Source organism: Zea mays, chromosome 7 (assembly GCF_902167145.1).
Source record: "Zea mays cultivar B73 chromosome 7, Zm-B73-REFERENCE-NAM-5.0, whole genome shotgun sequence".
NCBI lineage: Eukaryota > Viridiplantae > Streptophyta > Magnoliopsida > Poales > Poaceae > Zea > Zea mays.
In genome coordinates, this window is record NC_050102.1 from 128,635,133 (window position 1) to 128,650,320 (window position 15,188).

A 15,188-nucleotide genomic window follows, 5' to 3' on the forward strand; every position below is an offset into this window, starting at 1 on the left:
TTGGCTCTTCTGAGGCAAGCCATTCCTGTCGCCCCTGCGGGTCCTGCTCAGGGTGCTGGAGGTGGAGAAGTGCTCGGGGGCGCTGTCCCTGCGGGTGCTGTTCCAGGTGGCGGGGCTGAGAGCACCTAGAGGGGGTGAATAGGTGATCCTGTAAAACTTAAAAACTTATAGCCACAAAAACTTGATTAGGAGTTAGCACAGTAATGCCAAGTGGTGAGAGAGGAGTCTTAGCAAAACACAATAACCACAAGAAGATCAACACAGATAGACACAGTGGTTTATCCCGTGGTTCGGCCAAGTCCAACGCTTGCCTACTCCACGTTGTGGCGTCCCAACGGACGAGGGTTGCAATCAACCCCTCTCAAGCGGTCCAAAGACCTACTTGAATACCATGGTGTTTTGCTTTGCTTTACTTTATCCCGCTTGCGAGGAATCTCCACAACTTGGAGTCTCTCGCCCTTACAAAGATGTTCACAAAGAAGCGCGGAGTAAGGGAGGGATGAGCAACTCACACAAGACACAAAGATCACAGCAAATACGCACACACAAGACCCAGACTTGAGCTCAAGAGACTATCACGAGTTTCTCACTAGAACGGAGCTCAAATCACTAAGAATGTCGAACAAGTGCGCAAGAACGAAGTGTGAGTGATCAACTATGCTCAAAGAATGCTTGGGTGCTTTCTCCATGCGCCAAGGGGTCCCTTTTATAGCCCCAAGGCAGCTAGGAGCCGTTGAGAACATTGTAGGAAGGCAATTCTTGCCTTCTGTCGACTGGCGCACCGGACAGTCCGGTGCACCACCGGACACTGTCCGGTGCGGATTTCTTTCCTTATTTGGCAAAGCCGACCGTTGCAGATCCAGAGCCGTTGGCGCACCAGACACTGTCCGGTGCACACCGGACAGTCCGGTGCCCCCTTGTGACCATTGGCTCGGCCATGCGTCAAGCGCGGAATCCTCGGCCGACCGTTGCCCCGGTTGACCGTTGGCTCACCGGACAGTCCGGTGAATTATAGTCGTACGCCGTTGATGGCTTCCCGAGACCGACGACTTCGCCTGTGAACGGCTCACCGGACAGTCCGGTGCACCACCGGACAGTCCGGTGATTTATACCGTACACCACCGTCAAAGTCCCGAGAGCAGCAAGTTCGCCAGAGCCAGCCTGGCGCACCGGACACTGTCCGGTGCACCACCGGACAGTCCGGTGCACCCAGACTGCGCAGACTTTGGCTGAACAAAGCCATCTCTTTTCCAATTCGATTTCTCCTGTTTCCAGCACTTAGACACAATACATTAGTCCATAAAACAATGTACTAAGTCTAGAAACATACCTTTTGACTTGATTTGCACTTTGTCCACCACTTTGCATAGATTAACACAAAAGCACTTGTGTTGGCACTCAATCACCAAAATACTTAGAAATGGCCCAAGGGCACATTTCCCTTTCAATCTCCCCCTTTTTGGTGATTTATGCCAACACAACAAAGAGCAACTAAAAGAAGTGCAATATCAATGCAAATGAGAACTCAAAAAGGTTTTGATTCAAATTTGGTATATATGGATCATACTTTGCCACCACTTGGTTTGTTTTTGCAAATCAACCTCAATTTCCTATCTCTAAGTCAAACACACTTGTAGAGACATAAAGAGAGTTGTTCCAATAGAAATTGATCACAGTATCAAAAACTCCCCCTATTTCCCATAATGAACCATTCTCCCCACAAGAGACCAATTTTTGACAAAAAGAGCCAATAAGAGTATTTTGACAAAACAAAAGTTCTATTCTATTATTTTCAAAATTCTCAAGTGGTAGCTGATCCATTTATTGCTTTGGCATTATTTTCTCCCCCTTTGGCATCAAGCACCAAAACGGGATCAATCTTGGCCCTTAAACCTCATTGCCTCACCAAAATCTTCACATAAGAGTACAAAGGCAATAAGGACATGAAGATGAACTTGGAATTAGTTACCCTCTCATCGGAGTGCAGTGGAAGTCTTTCATGGTCCAAGTCCACCTTTTCCCTTTCAAACCTCCTTTGAGACTAAATTAAGAACACTCAAGCATGTGGTTAGTCTCAAAGGGTCAAGTTGTAGCACATCTCCCCCTCAATGTGTGCATCACTTGCAAATGGACTTGTGAGGTCCGGGGAGTGTTTGTACAACTTGAGCACTACAAGTAAACAACAAAATGCATAAGGAACATGATCAAAGGCATAAACACATGTATGCTATAAATCAATCCAAGTTCCGCGAATCTAAGACATTTAGCTCACTACGCAGCCTGCAAAAGGTCTTCTCATCTAGAGGCTTGGTAAAGATATCGGCTAGCTGGTTCTCGGTGCTAATATAGAACACTTCGATATCTCCCTTTTGCTGGTGGTCTCTCAAAAAGTGATGCCGGATGTCAATGTGCTTTGTGCGACTGTGCTCAACAGGATTGTCCGCTATGCGGATCTCACTGTCACATAGGAGTGGGACTTTGCTCAGATTGTAGCCAAAGTCCCGGAGGGTTTGCCTCATCCAAAGTAGTTGCGCGCAACACTGTCCTGCGGCAACATACTCGGCCTCAGCGGTGGATAGGGCAACGGAAGTTTGTTTCTTAGAATTCCATGACACCAGGGACCTTCCTAAGAATTGGCACGTCCCTGATGTACTCTTCCTATCGACCTTACATCCAGCATAGTCGGAATCTGAATATCCAATCAAGTCAAAGGTAGACCCCTTTGGATACCAGATCCCGAAGCAAGGCATAGCGACTAAGTATCTAAGAATTCGCTTCACGGCCACTAAGTGACACTCCCTTGGATCGGATTGAAATCTAGCACACATGCATACGCTAAGCATAATATCCGGTCTACTAGCACATAAATAAAGTAAAGACCCTATCATTGACCGGTATGCCTTTTGATCAACGGACTTACCTCCTTTGTTGAGGTCGGTGTGTCCGTCGGTTCCCATCAAAGTCTTTGCGGGCTTGGCGTCCTTCATCCCAAACCGCTTTAGCAAGTCTTGCGTGTACTTCGTTTGGGAGATGAAGGTGTCATCCTTGAGTTGCTTCACTTGGAACCCAAGGAAGTAGTTCAACTCGCCCATCATCGACATCTCGAATTTCTGTGTCATCACCCTGCAAAATTCTTCACAAGACTTTTGGTTAGTAGAACCAAATATTATGTCATCGACATAAATTTGGCACACAAAAAGATCACCATCGCAAGTCTTAGTGAAAAGAGTTGGATCGGCTTTCCCAACCTTGAAAGCATTAGCAATTAAAAAGTCTCTAAGACATTCATACCATGCTCTTGGGGCTTGCTTAAGTCCATAGAGCGCCTTAGAGAGCTTACACACATGGTCGGGGTACCGTTCATCCTCGAAGCCAGGGGGTTGCTCCACGTACACCTCCTCCTTGATCGGCCCGTTGAGGAAAGCGCTCTTCACATCCATTTGGAACAACCTGAAAGAATGGTGAGCGGCATATGCTAGCAAAATACGAATGGACTCTAGCCTAGCCACAGGAGCAAAAGTCTCCTCAAAGTCCAAACCTGCGACTTGGGCATAACCTTTTGCCACAAGTCGAGCCTTGTTCCTTGTCACCACCCCGTGCTTGTCTTGTTTGTTGCGGAACACCCACTTGGTTCCCACAACATTTTGCTTAGGATGAGGCACCAGTGTCCAAACTTCATTACGCTTGAAGTTGTTGAGCTCCTCCTGCATGGCCAACACCCAGTCCGGATCTAGCAAGGCCTCTTCTACCCTGAAAGGCTCAATAGAAGAGACAAAGGAGTAATGCTCACAAAAATTAACTAATCTAGAACGAGTAGTTACTCCCTTGATAATATCACCCAAAATTTGGTCGACGGGATGATTCCTTTGAATCGTCGCTCGAACTTGGGTTGGAGGTGCTGGTTGTGCTTCTTCCTCCATCACATGATCATCTTTTGCTCCCCCTTGATCACACGCCTCCTTTTGATGAACCTGTTCATCGTCTTGAGTTGGGGGATGCACCATTGTTGAGGAAGAAGGTTGATCTTGCTCCTTTTGTTCCTGTGGTCGCACATCTCCAATCACCATGGAGCGAATCGCGACCGTTGGAATGTCTTCTTCATCTACATCATCAAGATCAACAACTTGCTCTCTTGGAGAGCCATTAGTCTCATCAAATACAACGTCGCTAGAGACTTCAACCAAACCCGACGATTTGTTGAAGACCATATACGCCTTTGTATTTGAGTCATAACCTAACAAAAACCCTTCTACAGCTTTGGGAGCAAATTTAGAATTCCTACCCTTCTTCACTAGAATGTAGCATTTACTCCCAAAAACTCAAAAATACGAAACATTGGGTTTGTTACCGGTTAGTAGCTCATACGAAGTCTTTTTGAGGAGGCGGTGAAGGTAGACACGGTTGATGGCGTGGCAAGCCGTGTTCACGGCTTCCGACCAAAAGCACTCGGGAGTCTTGAACTCTCCAAGCATTGTCCTCGCCATATCGATGAGCGTCCTGTTCTTCCTCTCTACCACGCCATTTTGCTGTGGTGTGTAGGGAGCGGAGAACTCGTGCTTGATCCCTTCCTCCTCAAGATACTCCTCCACTTGAAGGTTCTTGAACTCGGACCCGTTGTCGCTCCTTATCTTCTTCACCTTGAGCTCAAACTCATTTTGAGCTCTCCTTAGGAAGCGCTTGAGGGTCCCTTGGGTTTCAGATTTATCCTGCAAAAAGAATATCCAAGTGAAGCGGGGAAAATCATCAACTATAACAAGACCATACTTACTTCCTCCTATGCTTAGATAGGCGACAGGTCCGAAGAGGTCCATATGAAGCATCTCCAAAGGTCTTGATGTGGTCATCACATTTTTGGGATGATGAGAGCTTCCCACCTGTTTACCTGCTTGACAAGCTGCACAAGGTCTATCTTTTTCGAAACGCACGTTAGTTAGACCTATCACGTGTTCTCCCTTTAGAAGCTTGTGAAGGTTCTTCGTTCCCACATGTGCTAAACGGCGATGCCACAGCCAGCCCATGCAAGTCTTAGCAATTAAGCATGCATCTAGACCGGCCTCTTCTTTTGCAAAATCAACTAAATAAAGTTTGTAGTCTAGTACACCCTTAAAAGCTAGTGAACCATCACACCTTCTAAAGACAGACACATCTACATTTGTGAATAAACAATTATATCCCATTTTGCATAATTGACTAACAGATAACAGATTATATCCAAGAGACTCAACTAAGAACACATTAGAAATAGAGTGCTCGGATGAAATAGCAATTTTTCCTAACCCTTTCACCTTGCCTTGGTTCCCATCACCGAATATTATTGAATCTTGGGAATCCTTGTTCTTGACGTAGGAGGTGAACATCTTCTTCTCCCCCGTCATGTGGTTTGTGCATCCGCTGTCGATAATACAGCTTGAACCCCCGGATGCATAAACCTGAAAGGCAAATTTAGGCTTGGGTCTTAGGTACCCAACTCTTGTTGGGTCCTACAAGGTTAGTCACAATGGTCTTAGGGACCCAAATGCAAGTTTTATCTCCCTTGCATCTTGCCCCTAATTTCCTAGCAATTACCTTCTTATCCTTTCTACAAATGGCAAATGAAGCATTGCAAGCATGATATATTGTTGAAGGTTCATTAACTTTCCTAGGAACATTAACAACATTTCTCCTAGGCATATGATGAACAACATTTCTCCTAGACATATCTCTACCATGCATATAGGAAGAACTAGAAGCAAACATGGCATGAGAATCAAAAGCATCATAACTTCTATAGGCATTCCTAGAATGTCTCCTATCATGATACATGAAAGCATGGTTCTTTTTAGCACTACTAGCCATAGGGGCCTTCCCTTTCTCCTTGATGGAGATGGGAGCCTTATGACATGTCAAGTTCTTGGCTTCCCTCTTGAAGCCAAGTGCATCCTTAATTGAGGGGTGTCTACCAATCGTGTAGGCATCCCTTGCAAATTTTAGCTTATCGAATTCACTTTTGCTAGTCTTAAGTTGGGCATTAAGACTAGCCACTTCATCATTCAATCTAGAAATTGAAGCTAGGTGTTTGCTACATGCATCAATATTAAAATCTTTACACATATTGCAAATTACAACATTTTCTACACCAGATGTTGATTTACTAGCTATTTCTAACTTAGCATTCAAATCATCATTTATGCTCCTTAAGCTAGAAATTGTTTCATGGCAAGTAGATAGTTCACAAGAAAGCATTTTATTTCTTTTAACTTCTAAAGCATGAGATTTTTGTGCCTCTACAAATTTGTCATGTTCTTCATACAACAAATCCTCTTGCTTTTCTAATAATCTATTCTTATCATTCAAGGCATCAATTAATTCATTAATTTTATCAACCTTGGTTCTATCTAGGCCTTTGAATAAACATGAATAATCTATCTCATCATCATCACTAGACTCGTCCTCACTTGAAGAAGCATAAGTAGTATTTCGAGTACATACCTTCTTCTCCTTCGCCATGAGGCATGTGTGACGCTCGTTTGGGAAGAGGGCCGATTTGTTGAAGGCGGTGGCGGCGAGTCCTTCGTTGTCGGAGTCGGACGACGAACAATCCGAGTCCCACTCCTTGCCAAGGTGTGCCTCGTCCTTAGCCTTCTTGTAAGCTTTCTTCTTCTCCCTTTTGTTCCCTTGTTCCTGGTCACTATCATTATCGGGACAATTAGCGATAAAATGACCAATCTTACCACATTTAAAGCATGAGCGCTTCCACTTTGTCTTGGTCTTGCTTGGCTGCCCCTTGCGACCCTTTAGCGCTGTCTTGAAGCGCTTGATGATGAGGGCCATCTCTTCATCATTCAGTCCCACCGCCTCAACTTGCGCCACCTTGTTAGGTAGCGTCTCCTTGCTTCTCGTTGCTTTGAGGGTGATGGTTTGAGGCTCATGGATTGGGCCATTTAGCGCATCATCCACGTATCTCTCCTCCTTGATCATCATTTGCCTACTTACGAACTTCCCAAGAACTTCTTCGGGCGACATCTTGGTGTACCTAGGATTTTCACGAATATTGTTCACCAGATGTGGATCAAGTACAGTAAAGGACCTTAGCATTAGGCGAACGATGTCGTGGTCCGTCCATCGCGTGCTTCCGTAGCTCCTTATTTTATTGATGAGGGTCTTGAGCCGGTTGTATGTTTGGGTTGGCTCCTCTCCCCTTATCATTGCGAATCTTCCAAGCTCGCCCTCCACCAACTCCATTTTGGTGAGCATGGTGACATCGTTCCCCTCATGAGAGATCCTGAGGATGTCCCAGATCTGCATGGCATTGTCCAAGCCGCTCACCTTATTGTACTCTTCCCTGCACAAAGATGCTAAAAGGACAGTAGTAGCTTGTGCATTTCTATGGATTTGTTCATTTATAAACATGGGACTATCCGAGCTATCAAATTTCATTCCACTCTCTACAATCTCCCATATGCTTGGATGGAGAGAGAATAAGTGACTACGCATTTTGTGACTCCAAAATCCGTAGTCCTCCCCATCAAAGTGTGGAGGTTTGCCAAGTGGAATGGAGAGTAAATGAGCATTGGTACTTTGCGGAATACGGGAATAATCAAAGGAAAAGTTTGAATTAACCGTCTTCCTTCTCTCGTAGTCATTGTCGTCGTCCTTTTGGGAAGAAGTGGACTCGTCGCTGTCGTCGTAGTAGACGATCTCCTTGATGCGCTTCGTCTTCTTCTTCTTCCCATCTTTTCGTTTGTGGCCCGAGCCCGAGTCGGTAGGCTTGTCCTCCTTCAGCTCGTTGACGAAGGACTCCTTCTCCTTTTCATTGATCACAATTCCCTTCCCCTTAGGATCCATCTCTTCGGGCGATTAGTCCCTTTTTTGAAGAGAACGGCTCCGATACCAATTGAGAGCACCTAGAGGGGGGTGAATAGGTGATCCTGTAAAACTTAAAAACTTATAGCCACAAAAACTTGATTAGGAGTTAGCACAGTAATGCCAAGTGGCGAGAGAGGAGTCTTAGCAAAACACAATAACCACAAGAAGATCAACACAGATAGACACAGTGGTTTATCCCGTGGTTCGGCCAAGTCCAACGCTTGCCTACTCCACGTTGTGGCGTCCCAACGGACGAGGGTTGCAATCAACCCCTCTCAAGCGGTCCAAAGACCTACTTGAATACCATGGTGTTTTGCTTTGCTTTACTTTATCCCGCTTGCGAGGAATCTCCACAACTTGGAGTCTCTCGCCCTTACAAAGATGTTCACAAAGAAGCGCGGAGTAAGAGAGGGATGAGCAACTCACACAAGACACAAAGATCACAGCAAATACGCACACACAAGACCCAGACTTGAGCTCAAGAGACTATCACGAGTTTCTCACTAGAACGGAGCTCAAATCACTAAGAATGTCGAACAAGTGCGCAAGAACGAAGTGTGAGTGATCAACTATGCTCAAAGAATGCTTGGATGCTTTCTCCATGCGCCAAGGGGTCCCTTTTATAGCCCCAAGGTAGCTAGGAGCCGTTGAGAGCATTGTAGGAAGGCAATTCTTGCCTTCTGTCGACTGGCGCACCGGACAGTCCGGTGCACCACCGGACACTGTCCGGTGCGGATTTCTTTCCTTATTTGGCGAAGCCGACCGTTGCAGATCCAGAGCCGTTGGCGCACCGGACACTATCTGGTGCACACCGGACATTCCGGTGCCCCCTTGTGACCGTTGGCTCGGCCATGCGTCACGTGCGGAATCCTCGGCCGACCGTTGCCCCGGCTGACCGTTGGCTCACCGGACAGTCCGGTGCCTCACCGAACAGTCCGGTGAATTATAGCCATACGTCGTTGATGGCTTCCCGAGACCGACGACTTCGCCTGGGAACGACTCACCGGACAGTCCGGTGCACCACCGAACAGTCCGGTGATTTATACCGTACACCACCGTCGAAGTCCCGAGAGCAGCAAGTTCGCCAGAGCCAGCCTGGCGCACCGGACACTGTCCGGTGCACCACCGGACAGTCCGGTGCACCCAAACTGCGCAGACTTTGGTTGAACAAAGCCATCTCTTTTCCAATTCGATTTTTCCTATTTCCAGCACTTAGACACGATAGATTAGTCCATAAAACAATGTACTAAGTCTAGAAACATACCTTTTGACTTGATTTGCACTTTGTCCACCACTTTGCATAGATTAACACAAAAGCACTTGTGTTGGCACTCAATCACCAAAATACTTAGAAATGGCCCAAGGGCACATTTCCCTTTCAGGGGCCGAGGTGCCTCTTCCAGTCAGTGGTCTTTCTCTGATGCAGTGGATGGGCATGAAGTTGGATTCTTTTGATGGCAGTGGTACTCCGGTCGAGGCGGCAGATTGGTTGACTTATGTGGAGGATAAGATGAATGTCTTTGAGATTGCATATGGAGATCGGGTTCGCTTTGGCACTCAGCTGCTGAAGGGAGAGGCTCAAATTTGGTGGAGAGGCGTGCAGGCAGCGCACTCCTCCTCACCAGGAGTCCTATCTTGGGATGTTTTCATCAGGCAGTTTGAAAGGAGATTCTACCTGGTCACCTTTCTGGAGAAAATGAAGATTGACTTGCAGTCCTACAAGCAGGAGAAGAAGTCTGTCACAGAGTATGAGGTGGGCTTCAACAAGATGGTCCGCTTTGTCCCCCATGTGGCTTATAATGAGATGGAGAAGGCGAGCCAGTTCCGTCAGGGTCTGAAGCCTTCTATCAGGCATGCACTGGGGGCCTTTCCGTTGGTGGACTTCCGTACCACGGTGGAGCAGGCACTGGGTGTGGAGATGCAACACCAGTATACCATGGAGTCGCAGAAGTCTTCGGGTGTTGATCAGCCTCATAGCTAGGATGCGAGGAGGGGCAACACTGGAGGTCCAGCCCACAAGAGGGGCAAGTCTCAGCATCAGCGCCACCATCCTTACCGTGGCAAATCTTCTGACTCGGGTACTTTGGGAGGAAGTACTCAGAGGTTTTGGGCCGTTCCTAAGCCCGGGCTGGGGCTGGTGTGTTTCCGCTGTGGTGATGCGCATCGCCGTGTAGAGTGCCAGTGGAGTGGCAGGTGTTCTATCTGCAGTCAGGACCACAAGGATGTGGTGTGTAGGAGGAATCCTAATGGGAAGCTCAGATGGGAGCCGGTGACTTCCTCCTCTTCTCAGGGCACTATCAACATGATGTCAAGTGTTGAGCAGCAGTTTTCAGTTCCTCTTCCTCCACAGCAGCTTTATGTGCCTGGGACTTCTCAGTTCGTGCCGATGCAGGGTTTTCCTTAGTATCAGGTTGTGCCTACTCCTGCACCGTCTACTCCTATGCCGACTCAGTTTGGAGCTCCGCGCCAGCCTCATCCGGTGGCTCAGTGGGGTTCTTCTGTTAATTTCACTCCGGGAGCTTCCTCTTCTGCGGGTATTTCTGGAGCTTATGTGCTACCTGCTGCGGATGGTAGGGAGCAAGGAGACGTGGTGACAGGTACGATTTCAGTTGATTCGTTTGCAGCCCATGCTCTTTTTGACTCTGGCGCTAGCTATTCGTTTGTTTCGGAGGATTTTGTGTCGCGGGCTGGTCTTTCGGTGCAGAGGCTGGGTCACCCAATTTTGGTTAGATCTGCTAATGGCTCTATTAGTAGCTGCTCAGCTTGTCAAGGGTGTTCTGTCATTCTTGCTGATGAGGTCTTTTCGACCAATCTGGTGGTGATTTCCTTGGGGGCATTCGATGTTATCTTGGGTATGGACTGGTTATCCCAGTATCGCGCGGTTAAATCCTGCTTCTGGAAGACAGTGTTATTGCAGGTGCCGTCGGGTAAGGAGGTGGTATTCTTGGGAAGTTCCCCAAAGTTCTCGCTATCCTTGTTGGCGCAATTGCTTCCTGATCGCCGATCAAGGAAGTCGGGGATCTTTTTCTCCATGGTGGTGGAGGGTGAGGCTGCCTCGCGGGTGCAGGACATCCGAGTGGTGTGTGACTTTGCTGACGTGTTTCTGGTAGAGCTTCCAGGCATTCCTCCGGAGCGCGATGCAGCTTTTGAGATTAAGATGATCCCGGGTATGCAGCCTATTCATAAGGCCCCGTATCGAATGGCCCCAAAGGAGCAGATTGAATTGAAGCGGCAATTGGATGATCTGCTGGCTAAGGGCTTCATTAGGCCTAGCAGGTCTCCATGGGCTTCCCCAGTATTGTTTGTTGAGAAGAAGGATAAAAGCAAGCGGCTGTGTGTGGATTATCGCGCTTTGAATCAAGTGACAATCAAGAATAAATATCCGCTTCCCCGAATTGAGGTCCTCTTTGAGCAGTTGAGGGGTGCCCAGGTGTTCTCCAAAATTGATTTGAACTCTGGTTATCATCAATTGAGGATTCGTGAGGAGGATATTGAGAAGACCGCCTTTTGCACCAGGTATGGGCATTATGAGTTCATAGTCATGTCTTTTGGCTTAACTAATGCCCCTGCTGCCTTTACGGAAGCAATGAATAGGATGTTGCATGAATTCCTAGACGACTTTGTGGTCGTGTTCCTGGATGATATTCTGATTTATTCAAAGACCAAGGTCGAGCATGAGCAGCATCTCCGTCTCGTTTTGGGTGCCCTAAGGAAGAATCAATTCTATGGCAAGTTGAAGAAGTGTGCCTTTTGGCTATCCGAAGTGGCTTTCCTGGGGCACGTGATTAATCAACAGGGTATTGCGGTTGATCCCAAGAATGTTGCAGCTGTGGTGGAGTGGAAGAGACCCTCTAGTGTCTCTGAAATCTGAAGTTTCTTGGGGCTTGCTGGGTATTATCGGCGCTTCGTACCAAATTTTTCCAGCATTGCTAAGCCTTTGACTAGGCTCTTGGAGAAGGGTGTTCCCTTCGTCTGGTCCGGTGATTGTGAGGTCAGTTATTAGTCATTGAAGAGCAAGTTGGTGGACGCCCCTATCCTAGCTTTGCCTAAGAGCGGTAAGCGTTTCACAGTTTATACGGATGCTTCACGTATTGGTCTTGGCTGTGTGCTGATGCAGGAAGGCAGAGTGATTACTTATGGCTCAAGGCAGTTGAGGAAGCATGAGAGGAATTATCCAACTCATGATCTGGAATTGGCCGCGGTGGTTTTTGCTCTAAAGTCGTGGATGCATTACCTTTATGGCGAGGCTTGTGACATTTTCACCGATCACAAAAGTCTCAAGTATATTTTTACTCAGAAGGAGCTGAATTTGAGGCAGCGTCGGTGGCTGGAATTGATTAAAGATTATGATTTGTCCATTCATTATCACCCGGGGAAGGCTAATGTGGTGGCTGATGCCCTTAGCAGGTCCGGGGTTCCAAAGGTGGCCTTGCCGTTGATCGCTGATCTGGACCGTTTGGGGATCGCTTTGTGTTATGTCGGCACCGCTAGCGAGGAGACTCAGATGCTTATTCAATCCTCTCTCATGGAGAGAGTGCGTGCGGCTCAGCAGCAGGATCGTCTATTGCAGGAAGCTTGAAAGAGGGTTGGTGATGGTAAACCGCGGAAGTTCACCATTGATGAGAATGATTTGGTTCGTTTCAGGGGTCGTCTTTGTGTGCCTCAGAAATCAGAGGTGAAGCTGGATATCCTGCGAGAAGCTCATAAAACGCCTTACACCGTCCATCCTGGCGAAACCAAAATGTACCGAGATTTGAAGCAAAACTTCTGGTGGAAGCGGATGAAGGTTGACGTTTCTAAGTATGTGGCCGCCTGTGAAGTATGTCAGCGCATGAAGGCCGAGCATAAGCGGCCTGCAGGTTTGCTGAAGCCATTAGAAATTCCAGAGTGGAAATGGGAGCATATCACCATGGATTTTGTGGTGGGTCTACCTTGTTCCCCTCGTGGCAAGGATGCTATTTGGGTGGTAGTGGATCACTTGACTAAATTTGCGCATTTTATTCCCATGAAGACCACAAATTCAGCTTCAGATTTGGTTCCCTTGTATATGAAGGAAGTAGTCAGGCTTCACGGGGTACCTAAGTCTATTGTTTCTGATCGAGACTCCAAATTTGTATCCAAATTCTGGGAGAGTCTCCATAGTGCATTGGGCACCAAGCTTTCGCTTAGTGTCGCTTTTCACCCTCAGACGGATGGTCAGTCAGAGCGAACAATCCAAACCTTGGAAGATATGTTGTGTGCTTGTGTTCTGTCATGGAAGGGTAGCTGGGAGGATCATCTTGCACTGGCAGAGTTTGCTTATAACAACAGCTACCAGGCTAGCATCAAGATGGCACCATTTGAGGCTTTGTATGGCAGGCGGTGTATCTCTCCTCTGTGCTGGGAGACTTTGGGAGAGAGATCCCTGGTTGGTCCTGATTGGGTTCAGCAAACTTCTGAAAAGGTTCGGGAAATTCGTCAGAATATTTTGGCAGCTCAGAGTCGTCAGAAGAGTTACGCTGATGTGAGGAGGCGGGATTTGGAATTTGTTGTGGGTGACCAAGTCCTTCTCAGGGTATCACCCACAAAGGGAGTTGTTCGGTTCGGTGTAGGGTTGGACGAAAAACTCGTAGCTCGTTAACTCGCGCGACTCGACTCTATAGTGGCTCTAGTCGACTCGACTCGTTTATAATTTGTAACGAGTTGAGCTTGTATTTCAACTCGTTACGATAACAAGCCAGCTCGAGCTGGCTCGCGAGCTGACTCGCGAGCCAAACGAGTTGGAGTAATTAGTCAAAATTACAATAATCTCTGATCAAAAATAGTTAATCTTATACTCTATTATAATTAATCTTGTTCTTTGTTGAGTGTGGAATCTTAAGTTGCAAACTCTATTCTTTTTTTCTACATAGATCTCCTTCTTTTCTTTTGCTACATGTTTTTATATACGTTCGTAGACATCACATGGTATTATCTAGCTGGCTCACGAGCTAAACGAGCCAGCTCGAGTTGCCAAACGAGTCAAGCCGAGTTGGATCTTCAACTCGTTAACATAACGAGTCGAGTCGAGCCGAGCCAGCTCGTTATCTTAACGAGCCAGCTCGAGTCGAGTCGAGCCGAGCCGAGTCAGCTCGATATCCACCCCTAGTTCGGTGTCTCTGGGAAGCCCAGCCCGAGATACATTGGACCGTTCACTATCTTGGCCTGAGTGGGCAGCCTGGCTTATCGCTTGCTACTGCCGGATTCCATGGCAGGGGTACACCCGGTTTTTCATGTCTCTATGTTGAGGAAGTTCTTGCGGGATCCGGGCCATCAGATTGAGATGGAACCAATTGCGGTGCAGCAGGATCTGACTCTGGAGTGTCGTCCGGTGCGTATATTGGAATTCTCGGAGCGCGTATTGAGGAAGAGATCAATTAAGTATGTCAAGGTCTTATGGACTAATCAGTCTGAGCGCGAGGCTACGCGGGAACTTGAGGAGCTGATGCGGCAGAAGTACCCGGAACTTTTCATTGTGGGTAAGTGTTGTTGATTCATTAATCTTTTCTTTTGTCATTCCGATAGAAGCGTCAGAATTCGAGGTCGAATTCTTTTTAAGATGGGTAGAGTGTGATACCCGGTTTGCAAAGAAGAGAAGTAGGGGGCTGTTCTTTTTGTTTTTTCCTCATCCGGTTGTTGTTTTGGGGATTTGGAATTTGTGGAAAACATTCACAACTAGGGCAGTAGAATTTATTTTGTTTGGCGCTTGCGATGGGGTCGGGAGCTGTCGTGTGGGCTAGTTGGGCCGCAATTGGTGATTCGGCCCATTATTCCTCCCAAACCCTAGTCACCCTCCCTCCTAACCCCCTCCCCCTTTGTGCAGCCCCCCCACTTCCCACACACCTTGGCCACCGCCCCCCTTACCATCTCTTCCTCTCTCAATCCTTGCAGCCACACCACCATACCCTAGCCGCCCCCCCCCCCCCCCCAATCTCCTCCTCCCAAGGTGCCAATCCTTGCCGCTCGGATCGTCGTCACGTGGTGCGAATCTTCAACCGTTTTGGTGGAGGGAAGAAGGGAGGAAGGAAAGGGGGAGAATCCAAGGTGATTTTTGTGTTCATCCCTTGTTCATTTGCGCTGCAATTCAATTGATTAGATGTTGCGTTTGCGATTGGATAGAGGGGGCTGTCCAGAATTTTAGGTGGTGGATGAACAGCGGTAGTTCTAGCAGTTTCTAGGCTTTTCTCGTGAGAAATTAATGGGAATCAGTTTAGAGATCATGTAGAACTTTGTTTTACCTTTCCAACGAGTATTTATGCGCTCAATTTGGAGTTATAAATTAAAAGTTATCATCGTTTGAATCCGGGTATGTGGCTGTCCAAAAA